General features: G+C 39.6%; 1 protein-coding gene across 1 annotated transcript in view; it reads right to left on the reverse strand.

Annotated features, from left to right (window-relative positions):
- The window catches only part of CNDP1 (carnosine dipeptidase 1), a 29,567-nt gene extending 17,395 nt beyond the window's left edge, over nucleotides 1-12,172 (reverse strand). Inside the window, exons 1-3 of the mRNA XM_064432017.1 lie at nucleotides 11,801-12,172; nucleotides 1,874-2,401; nucleotides 1,520-1,716 (exon numbers count right to left, since the gene is read on the reverse strand). The gene's annotated coding sequence lies outside the window, so the exon portion shown is untranslated. The remainder of the gene's footprint in view (nucleotides 1-1,519; nucleotides 1,717-1,873; nucleotides 2,402-11,800) is intronic.
- Nucleotides 12,173-12,231: the final 59 nt, after the last annotated feature.

The following is a 12,231-nucleotide window of genomic DNA, read 5'->3' on the forward strand; positions in this document are numbered from 1 at the left end:
AGAGCCTTACAAAGACCTTTCATTTTTTTAAGTACCTGCTCTTCACTTGACTAATGTGTAAAACCTCATTTGCAAATGAAACACAAAATTTGGGGAGGAATTCAATGTTTGTTTTAATTTATTTAAAATAATTCTATTTTTACATGAATCCTGCCTTCATTTGTCTTAGCTTTAAGTGTTTCACACTGGAGGTATTCCTGAATTAGAATAGTACAAGTCAGATTAAAAATAGATCTATTATATCTAGTAGATCCATTTAACTATTTGTCTATATTTATTACATAATACTGCTGAGGAACTAAACTACCATGGGAAAAAAAAGCTATTATTACTTTATAGCTTAGTATTTCATTGCTAATTGTCCTTTATTTTATAACCTATAACTTGTAACAAGGTTTAAGGTCCACAATATAAGAGATTTGTTTTGTTATGGTCCTTATGCCATTTATGGGATATCATAAACATTGCCAACATTGCTTAGAAGGATTTTTAAGTGTAAGCAGGTTTATCTCTTTAATAAAAACACTTTGCTGGTAGTTTCTTAACTACAAGAAATGAAAGAACCAACTGGAATAGTTTGGTTGAATATCCTCTTTGGGATACAGTTAAGTGTTTAAGCAGGAGGAAATAGGCTGATAAAAGAAAATAAGAGCAGAACTGAAACAATAGGCTGAAGAGGGGGGGAAAGCATCATTGGCTCTGCTTCTCATCTTGAAAATGTAAACAATCTAGGGCAGAGATGGTCCCCTACTTTGTGTTTCCATTACTACCTCAGGGCAAAATGTAGCACCCTCACTTGGTTACAAAGTGATGGTATGTTCACTTCAGCAGAATTAGCACGCTTTAATTGTTGCCTTAATTTAAAGGGTATCTTAAATAATTACAATCCTTAGTTTGAGTGAGCAAGTATGTGAGAAATATGCTATTAGGAACAATATTTCATTGACAGAAAAATGATATGATGGTTTTCAGTGCTTTCTGTCACTCTATAAGCAGCTATTTCTAGTTCAAGACAGCTATTTTTCATTTCTTGAAAGTGTAGTACAGAACAGCAGGAATGTTATTGTCATGTAATAATCAGTGGTACCTGGTTATTATTGCAGTTTACTGTCATTTCTCAATATACTCCCTTAATATAACTTATCATTGCATCCCAGAAGTATTGGTGTGGAATGGAGAGGCCCTTTCACACAATTCCCATATCTCCCCTCCCTACAGATATTTGTACTTCCCTGTGCAGTAGCAGCAGCAAGCCCTTCCACCTCTTGGCTCCTTCTCACTTCACACTGCAGCTAGAAAAGTATTTCCCAGCCACCATCCTTCAAGATAACCACAACTGATGCAAAACACAAGTTAAGCAACGCTGTCCACTGTGAGAGCTTGTCACAGTGGATTGAGATTGTGCTTATAGAGAGGAAAAAATCCCCAAGACCCTGACCTGGTAGTTGTTCCCTGGATGTCCATAATCACCCCTGGCTATGTCAGTGGAAGGAGATTGACTTAGAAAAGGTCCCCTTACCCAGGCAGGAGATGCTTCACAAGGCTAGGTGTCTGCAGACTGTCCTCTGTACAGAGCAGTGACACCCAGCACCCTCCAGGAGTAGGGCCACAAAGATCTGAGGAACTGTGAGTAGGAAGAGCAATAACACAGAGCCCTCACACCGCCTGGTGGCTCATTCAGCAACCTCTCTGTACCCAGAGCTCCAAGCACTCAGGCTGTAAGAGATAAGAGAAACAAACAAGTTCTTGTCCAGTGCCAATTCCAGTACACTGCTCTGAGTGCTGAGATAGGAAATTGTCCTATTTTCCAAAAACAACATTATAAATTCATTTGGCTTAATAATTAAGCAAATTTTTTTCAGATATTACTCACACTGACATGATGGCAAGAGGTTATTTCCATCTTGATATCCTTCTGACAGCTTTTCTCAGCCAAATAGCATAGGTGCTCCTTAGGGATAATCAATGTCCTCCTTGCAGGTGAGGCTTTTATCCAGCTGGTAGCTCACAGCCATTTCCAAACAGACACACCAGAGACTGGCTTTTTGGGCTCACAGAGGCAAGCTGACACTAACTGTGTGCTACTTTGTTTATGGAGCTTTTCCTACTGCCTCCTCCCACCTTTCTGTGAGGTCCAGGAACTGGCAGAGTCAGGGCACAAGTCACTGAGGTGGTGATGTGCATGGTGTCCTTCACAGCACATGTCCAGAGCACCACAGAGTTAACTCAGTTTGACACTTCGCTGACTTCTGCATCTCAGCTGGGTGTCCCAGGAGACACAGCCTCCCAAGAAAGGCTTAGGAGTATTTTTCCACTGCAGTCCCCCTGTCACTGAAGTGTATCTGGGAGAAGGCCAAAGCAAGCCAAGGTTCTTCTCTTGACAAACACAGGCTCTTTTAAGCTTAAGTGAAAAAAAAAAAAAGCTTAAATATAAGCTTTCTTAAGCTTAAATATCTGAAAAATAAAAGAACCCACTCTTTAAACATACAGGAATATATATACGCACACTCACAATAATGTTGCCTCTTGCTAACAGATGTTACCACTGCAAAGCTTTTGTGCAAAACTTTGTCACCTCCTCAAGGAGGAGTGTGAGCTGTTTCATAGCACATCTCTTCTGCCAAAGTGCCACTGCCTCTAACAAGGGCGCAGCACCCTCCTCAGCAGAGGAAATGCCCATTGAACCAGGGCTCTGCACAACTCACACATTGTGATGGCCCTTTTGTGAAAAATGCAACAGCACCTCAACAAAAACAGACAGACAGATAATTACGGGACTGGGGCATTTGGTTAGACAACTGGTTCATATCTGGACACCTTAATTAAACACCTGCACCAAGGCACTGGCCTGCTAACAACCAAGGCAGATGCATGCCAAGTGGATCAGGATCTTTAATTGAGTTGCTATAAACTTAATTACAACTTCTCTGGAAAGTAGTTCTCTACTCATTCCACTCTTTCTTTACAGACAAGTATTTTTGCTCTTTTGTTACAGTCTTTTCAAGCAGAGAAGTTTGTCATGTATTCAAAGGCCTTTCAACAAAACTGTAGCATGTGCTTTGACATGGCTTAAAAGGCAATGATGGCTTTTCATTTTTAGTACTATAGAAAATCAAACACTTATAGCTAATTTTTTTTTAAAGCTCCTAACTTCTAAGAAAATGACAGTTCTGCAAATCACTGATTTGGATATAAGCCATTAATCCCACACTCTGAGTGCCTAAATCCTTATTTAAATTATGAAATTTTGGTTGAAATATTTGAGATAGTTCATGAAGATGCATAAAGTTTGTACCCCACCACTCACTGCACTTCAGAAGTAATTAAGTTTTACTATGAAATAAAATAGAGAAAGAGAGGGAGTCCCATGGCAATATTTAAAAATGTCATTAGCTATGAAACGTCAAGTGCACAGTTAGAAGAGCAGCTCCACCACATGCTCCTGTGCTCATGCCTGGAGGCCAGTCTTTGACCAGGAAGAAAAGCATCTTCTCCCCATTTGCAGCACTCAGTGTACCCTTTCCTACAAAATGGGAAAGACTGGGAAGGGAATGGCATCTTGGATACATCTTGCCTGGATATGTGCTGGAGTCACAAGACTTTTGGTACTCCAGACGAGCAACACTATCACAGGCTTTAGTTTCAACTATTTTTAGTGAGAGTTTCCTGATCAGGCCCCTAAAACACAAGGTTCCCATCACCTCCCTTAGAGAGGAGGTGCTGGGCTGTGCACACCATGCTGGGTTGAGCTTTAGGGCAGCACTCAGCTTGCTGCCTTGGCTTGCAGAGCTGGGAGAGCAGGAACCACATCCAGTGCATTGCCACAGGCACTGCTCCAAGCTCCCTAAACATTCCAAAGACTCATTCCAAACTGATCATCATCCAAAGCCTTCCCTAGTTCTAGGGGGCTATTGGGCAGCCTAAACAAACACCACCAGGTTTTCCAACTCTGACTCTTAATCACAAACCCCACCAGTCTGACACACCCATTGCTTTTGTTTCTCATTTATTTGTGCAAACCCCTTGTGTTCTTTGACTGTTTCCCCCGTGTTGGACAGATATAGTCAGTGGTAGAGCTGGATATCCTTTTATCACACAATCATTTAGGTTGGAAAATATCTTCAAGTTAATTTCAACAGTAAATCCCAGTCTGTAATATGCAATTGCATAGAATCTGCCCATAAAGAAACACTTGAAATTTAGACATAGTATTTTTTTTCATTTCTTCTCAATATGGAAAACCCACAATATGTGTGTTCTTTTGCTATGCCTCCTAATTAGAGTACAAAAAAAAAAAGGTAGCATTTTTTTCTTTTTTTTTCTTATGCCAGAAGTCAGTATCTTAGATTACAGAAAAGCACATAGGAACCAAAAAAACATTCTGATACCCCCTTACTTTCCCAAGGTGCCTTTCCTCATTAAGGCTATAGAGTTTAGGATAGATTGTTTTCATGTTAGTACCTACAGGGAAACAAAACTGGCTGGGCCAGGATATTCCCATAACCAAAAGCTATCTGAGGAACATACACAACCCTCCACACTGGTAATAAACTGCAGGGGACTGAAGAAAATGCCATCATGAAATGAAACCAGTTTCTGTCACATTTAGAGAACTACATTTGCGTTTATAATGTCAGCCTCAGTTTCTCCACTTGCAGCAAGTTTGCTTTTACCTATCTGATCATTCACTACTAGGGTAAAGGAGAAGTTATTACTGAAAATAGTGCTAGAGGCAACACATGTGTCTATTTCCAAAGCAGAAATTACATTAAGAAGTCATAGTGAAAAATCTAACTCTGGAATATGACATTTAAAGAGTCCAAACCATCCATTTAGTACCTTGTGAGCGATCTCAGCTAAATACAAAGGTGTCAGAGATGTCAGATCCTTCATTTGGGTGCAGCCTTCCCAGCCACAAGTAAATATGTCTTTTATCTACCTAGACTTGCTCTGTTTTACCTGGAAGGGAGGAAAAAGCTCTGTGGAGATATTGGAAAGATAATGCCTCTCACACAGTTGAGGCTTTAGGTGAACTCTGCAAGTAAAGGGGAAAAAAAGAAAATAGTGCCTTTTTTTCCTCATAAAGAGTTTTCAAAGAGCCACATTTCAAGGAAAAAAAAAAGCCTGAAGTAGTGTGACTGATTGCTTTTGAATTATCTCAGCATGGTGTCATCTTATCTGAAGTTCTCATTTGTTCCTGTGACTAGTAATTGGACCCTAAACTGACTACCAGATTTAGCAGGATCAAGCTCTCAAATTCAGAGCACTGCAGAAACACAAAGAGAATTTTTGATCTTTAAACTGAAAGATAAATGGATGTTATCCATGTGACACTTCAAGTACTGAAATAAGGGGGTTGGGGAGCACGCTTTTTGGTATTTGGTGTGTTCCTTTGCTAATAGTAAGATTTATGTCTCTTAGCTTCTGCCATCATAAAAACTCTGAATATTGACACATCTGTGAAAAACGAGTGACAGACCAAGCTTATAAAATTATGCATCATTTGCCAATATACCTGTATTTCCTGAAGTAACCAATTCTGCCTAATCACAGACTACAGAAGAGGCTTTTATACCATTTTGCTGTTTGTTAGGTTTGAGTTGCAGATTAGCTTGATAGGTTTAAAGGACTCAGGATGACATATTAATTTCTATCAACAGAGATAAGATTATATTTGGAACAGACTGATTGCAATCTGTATTTTTGCATTATCATCTTATGCAAAGTGTGTGAAATTAAAATTTACCATCGTGCTCTGTTATAAAACAAACAAGTTTCTGAATATTTCACAATTTCAATTCACCACCTCTTCTATTTTTGATTTAGACCCAAACTTAAAGAATGAACCTCTCAGCTTCTCAGACCACTTTATAATTTTATCAACCAAATCCTTTCTATTCAGCAATGGAAAAGAAAACTAATAGTGTGCCAGAATGATAATTATTTTTGATGGGCATAGACTGTAGTAATTCAAAAGCAAACAGGTGCATGTATCCAAGCTTACAGATCACCAAACACTTCTGGATGCATTAGCCTTATTTCCGTATTGATGTGTATAAATACAAGTGTGTGAAAAGACAGCTCTATTACAGACTGTGCTAGCGAAAAAAATAATATTTTTCTACTTGATCCCCCTTTTTAATTTTTAGTGCTAAGTCTAATTATATTCAAAGTCCTTCGTCTACATCCATAAGGACTGCTGGCCTATTAGTGGTGGCTGGGAATGTGTCATTAAAACTTTCTTCCATATAAATCAAATTACTGGAAGAAGCTAGATGAGCATTTATTACTGAGGCACTCTCAGCTCCCTCTAATGAGGTCAGAGAAGCTGAACTTATTTTGCATTTGGAAGAGATAATGCTAATCAGCTGCTACTGAGCACAGCTTCAAGGTGACTGCTGTGTCCCAGTAAATCTGTGTCATATTTGCACGTAGATAGATGTGGAACTACAGCACATTAAGAGAATGAAATGTATCATCTTAATTATTAATATTTTATGTTGATGACTCAATTACCTGTCATATCCTATAGGAACACTTTCACACAGTGGGAGATATAATACAGCACAGTTTTCTATTAATTTAATACTCAGTTAATCTGGTGCTCCAATTTTCCATGGGAAAAAAAACCCACCCAGATGCATTTGCTACATTTTAATCTATTTCTATTTTAAACCAGTCAATGCATGAACTTATCTGCAGTTAAAAACAAAATTTTATTATGCCGTTTCTCAAATCCCTTCCTCAAAACTCATATGAACTTAAAAAAAATAATTTCTGAACTGGTCTCAAGGTATTTAAATTTCATCTATGAGTGTCAGACAGCTCCAAGGAAAGCTTCCAAAAATTATATGCAGGTCTACAAACTTTAAATTCATAACCAGCCAGATTCCATTAAATATCATTTCCAGATAAGTGCAAAGGTACATTAGCAGACCAAAGACTGGAAGCTAATGAACTCTGGTGCTGTATTCTCCAGGAACATGTATTTATACACTTTTACCTCTCTCATGAAGCCCTTCATTTCAGATGCCTGCTCTCTACCTGAGTCTCTCCCAAGCCTGTTCACATTCAAGGTATCATTATTCACAACTATATACTGAAATTCTGTTGCCAGGCAACAGAATTGGTAGCCCTGTGTGCCTCAGCTCCTGATGCAGTCTTCCCCCTTCTTGATTTGTATTCCTGAACCCATCTGCTCAGAATTAAAACTGCCTTAAACTAATCACAAGCAGCACTGCCTCTCCTTGTACAAAAGTTAAGGATATGGTTGGCAACATATTACAGGATATTTTGGAAATATTAACAAGATTCAAAGCTGTGCAGAAATAAATCTTTTGCTTTCTTTGTATTAATTCTCTGTTTGACAACCATTTCCTAAAAATGACATGCAGAGTCTACTGTATTTTGAATTTCTATTGTATTCTTGCAGCTTTGAACTACAGTCCTGCAGCTAAGTGTTCAACACAATAGAAAAACCTAAAGAGATATGCCCGGAACCATTTCCAATTCATTTTTTCTGATGCTTTTAACTTCTGGCATTTCCACAAATTAAAAAGTACTATGTTCCAGTGGATTTGCAGATGTAGCTGCTCTTCTGCCCAAATTTTCATTGGTTGCTATTCACTCAAATAGTAAAGGGGTTAAGGGAGAGGAATTTGGAAACAAAAGTTACCTTCTCCCACTCTATTTAGTGTTATTATAATGGTATGCCAACTTCCAAAAACTGAAAACCATTGCTGAGGCAACTACAGAGTAAAATTAAAGGTCATTTCCTCCTAGCAGCTCCCATGTTAGAATTAGAACTACAGTTTTTATACAAAAAGCAAAAGACTCAATCCAGTTAACATGTAACTATCACATTATACAGCAAAAGCCTGGAAATATTCCTTGGAAACTTCATGGGCTCCTCTCATAGGATTAGTTCCCCTCATGTGAATGACTGGGAAAAATAGGAATGGGAGAGCAGGAACAGCAGCAACAGCAGAGAACATGTGAGGCAGCAAAGGGCAGGTATTCTGTACTCTGCTTGTACTATTAAAAATCCATCAAAAGAAATAATTTTTATGTTTAAAAGGTTTCTAATGATGCACTGCTAAACAGTTGAAAATGGAAGAGAAAAAAATTGTCAACCCATTACTAATACAGCAAGTCTAAACCAACACCTTATCAAAGACATATTTATAAATAAATAGATATTTTATAGCATTCTAGTTTTCAAAAGACTTTTGCAGCCATTTTATTACTTTAACACTTAGTTTATATTGCTTTCTACAAGTCTAAGGAAGAGTTTAATAGGTACTCTTGAAATTAAGCAACAGGATCTCAAAATTCTACCTACAAGCATTTAAATGAGTCAAAGGCAATAGAGCATTTATCCTGAAATCTAACATTGACTGCACTATTCACTACACCAACATTAATTTACCCTGTCCAAAAGAGCAAGAAAACAGTGCTGCAAAGATTCACCTTTACATGAACACATTTAGCATTTTTATCCATGTTTTTACCTGTATTCCCACAGTAGCCTTCAAAGGACTCTAAATACTATTCATACACACTGCCTATGAACACTTCAGCTTGAAATAAAACTCTTTCAGTACAGACCAGTGGACTGTCACTGACAACTGGGGGGCACACGGTTTCACAAGCAACAGCCAACACAGGAGCACCTCTAGAAGATTTTCTAGAATCTAATAACTGAATATATTTCACTTCCAAATATTTTGGCATTTTGTTCAGTGGATCAAGTTTGTGCAGTGTTGCAAAAGCATGAGGGACTGACTCTGGCTGGATTTCAGGTGGCCACCAACACTGCTCTATTACTCCACTCCTCACCTGGACAGGTGAGAGAAAATATAATGAAAGAGTCATGGGCTGAGATAAAGGCAGAGAGAGATCACCAGGTACCACCACGGGCAAAACAGACTCGACTTGGAGAAATTAAATTATGACCAATCAAAGCAGTGTATGATAATGAGAAATAAAAAGCTGTGAAACATCTTTCTCTGATCACTTCTTTCTTCCCAAGCTTAACTTGATTCCCAGTTCTCTCCCTCCTTTACCCCAGGGAGACAGTCAGCTCATCACCTGTTGGTTCTCCATGGGCTGAGAAGAACAGCCATGGTCTGTTCTTCTCAGCAGAAGAGACAGCTCTGGCTCCTGGAGCACCTCCTTCCCCTCCATCACTGACCTGGGTGTCCACAGGGCTGCTTCTGTCACATATTCTCACTCCTCTCTGGCTGCAATTACTTCTGTGCAGGACCTTCTTTCCCTCCTTATTATGTTGTCCCAAAGGCTCTACCACCCTCACTGCTGGGCTCAGCCTTGGCCACTGGTGGGTCTGTCTTGGAGCCATCTGGCATTGGCTCTGTCAGACATGGAAGCTTCTGGCAGCTCCTCATAGCAGCCACTCCCATAGCCCTGCCCAGAACCTTCCACAAAACCCCAGCACACAGAGAGCCTGCAGAGTGACTCCGTGGTGGTTATCCCAGTGGAATTATACAGGACAGCTGCCTTTGCAGCACAAGAACAGTGATAAAAAAGCTGCTTAATTGTTCTTGTTAATGCATTTTTCAATCTAAAGGACAGAAACATAAGAGGCCTGTGAGCTGCTTCTCCAGGACTGAAAATAAAAAGCCTGCACAGAGAGGAGAACACTGCATATTGCTGCTTGAGCATCAGCAGGCCTGTTTCATTAAGCATGCATAGTAAATTTTCCTCAAGAAATCTCAGAATCACTAAGGGTATGCAAAATTAATAGAGAAATGAATATTTAAAAGTACAAGAAAACACGTCTCAGCATTCAGGGCTCGTCATAACCTAAGCTCATGATGTAAAATGGTATGATCAAGCTAGCAAGGGACTAGAATCAAAATTACCCACTAAACTTTCCTGGGTAGCCTAAGAAGATTCTCTGAAGAGTGATTTAAATCCCCACATAACTTTATTAATTATCAGGAAGGCAGTTTGCTCAGATGGACACCTCACAATGTAAATGCATCTATAACACATTAATCTATTACATTTTAATTGAATGAGTTCAGATAACACTGAAAAAGTGGTAATGTTTTTGAGCTAATAGTTTAACATGAGCAAACTGGAATATTTTATATTAGCTCTATGTTATCTCCACTCTTCACACTGCTTCAAGGTCAAGATCACAGAGCTGAAGCTCTTCAAATTTTGATTTAGTTAGTGCATGCAAACTCATTATGGTAAACCAAAGTCTGTTTTGCAAGTTAAAAACAGTTTCAAATTAGGAAATATTGCACTGGATGAGCCTAAAATGTATCGCATCATAGTTGAGAATCAGGGCTGTGTTTTAATGTGCATGCTTGTGTTTCCCAGAACACAAAAGAATAAATAAAAATCACATTTTAAATTGCACTTAGAGTTTATTTAGTGATAACAGCTTGTAATAACTCCAGCTGCTCTTTTAAGTGCATATTCCATATCGAGATACATTGCCATGGACTTTGCCAAGACACAAGCAATCTACTGATAAATGAGGGCACAAGTCCACATTCTCAGTTTGAAACAGATGCACCCTGAGAACAAGTAGCTGTAAAATCCATGTTGTAGATCTTTCTCCCTCCTTGGAGTGGGAGAACTGGAAGTACCAGCAAACTAGACTTGCTGACAGCCACATGCTGATCAAGGGATGCCCCAGTTTCAAATTCAACAGGTAAAGCAATGCTGTGAAGTTCTGTGTGGGAAGTGCCAAGTGGGCTCTGCATGCACAGCAGACAGGGGAATCAGGCTCTGGGCTTCACTGACACTTCTGTGTTGTACAGCAGTGCTGTTATTCAAACAGCTTGGGCAAAGCAAACTCTTAACACCATGCACAAGCACTCATGGATGGCAGGTGTGAAGCACACAGGCCACAGAAATAAGCTGGCACCACTAGTCCCCTTCTGCCAGCCTTGTTCACTGAGTACTAGTGTTCACTACTGCTTCACCTTCTGCAAGGACAAGAGAGGTCACAGATAAAGCAAGCCCCGTTGTAGGAGGCTAACAGATACTGATAATTTCTGAATTTAAAATGATTCATCTAAACAAATCTGAAGCCCTAATTACATCTCATTCAGTACTGATTACTTTAGCAACCTACTCCTGGAGGCTTGAATAGGCCCCTGCAGGTTGTTCAGGCCAAAGAGCCATTTTAATGGGTTTTTCACAGGGTTCTGGCACCCCCCATACCAAAATATTTCTGCTGTATTATTCAACAGTATCTGCTCTGCAGCCTTCTCTACAAACCCCTTGACACCCTTTATTCTGTCTGGGCCTCCTTCACAACTCTGACATGCTACACTTACTCAGCACGTACAGGATCTGATACAGTGTCTGCAGTGCAGAGCTTGAGCCAATTAGCTGATTCTCAAGAAATTTGTTACCAAAAGGACTACTACACATGGTTTCTGAACATAGTTCACAACCAAATTAATAAACATTCACTCCCCAGTGTTTGTGTTCAGTGCTCACAAGAACTGACACAGGATGGTCTGACTGTACTCCAGCTCCAAGTGCAAGGGTTAATGGTACCAGATTATCTCCAGCCACCAACTTCAGTGACAAACAAAAAAAACCAAAACAAGTCTTCAGTGACACCAGAAGACTCCCTAGCCCAACAGCTCTCCACCAATAAGTCTCCAGATTATGAAACAGTGAAAACCAGTTAGAGAAGATTTTCCTACCTTCTACCCTTCAAAGGGGGAATCATCTCATGCTGCTGACCTGTGTCAGGACACAGGACTGTACCATGCTTTCAGAGCAAAGCATCACCACTTGAAACACTTACCTACTTTAGGCTGCCAGTGCTGATCAGGTAATTCAGAAGCAGGGAGCCCAATCCAGTTCAGATAGCATTTAAAAGTTTGTTTTTCCTGGAGTTTTGACATAATAACAAAAGTAGTGGAGTTTAATGTGTCCAGTAGACAGTTTGAAGTTGGATGTCAGCAGTAGTTACAAGTGAGCTCTTCTCTCCCTGTTCATGCCTACAAATTCCATTCACTCCCTTGCAGTATAATCAGTTATGCTACAGTGTGATAGCCTGGTTTACAGAACCAAAATGAAACATTTTGAGCTCATTTTCTCACAGGAGAGCTGGAGTTTGCAACATCAGCTTCAAGTCAATGAATTCTTATGGAGCAAGAGCCCAGGAATAACAATTTGGATTCCCACAAGATACAGCCTCTATAGCCATGTTGCTCATCTGTCTCTATAGCCACA

This window comes from Passer domesticus, chromosome 1 (assembly GCF_036417665.1).
Source record: "Passer domesticus isolate bPasDom1 chromosome 1, bPasDom1.hap1, whole genome shotgun sequence".
Lineage (NCBI taxonomy): Eukaryota > Metazoa > Chordata > Aves > Passeriformes > Passeridae > Passer > Passer domesticus.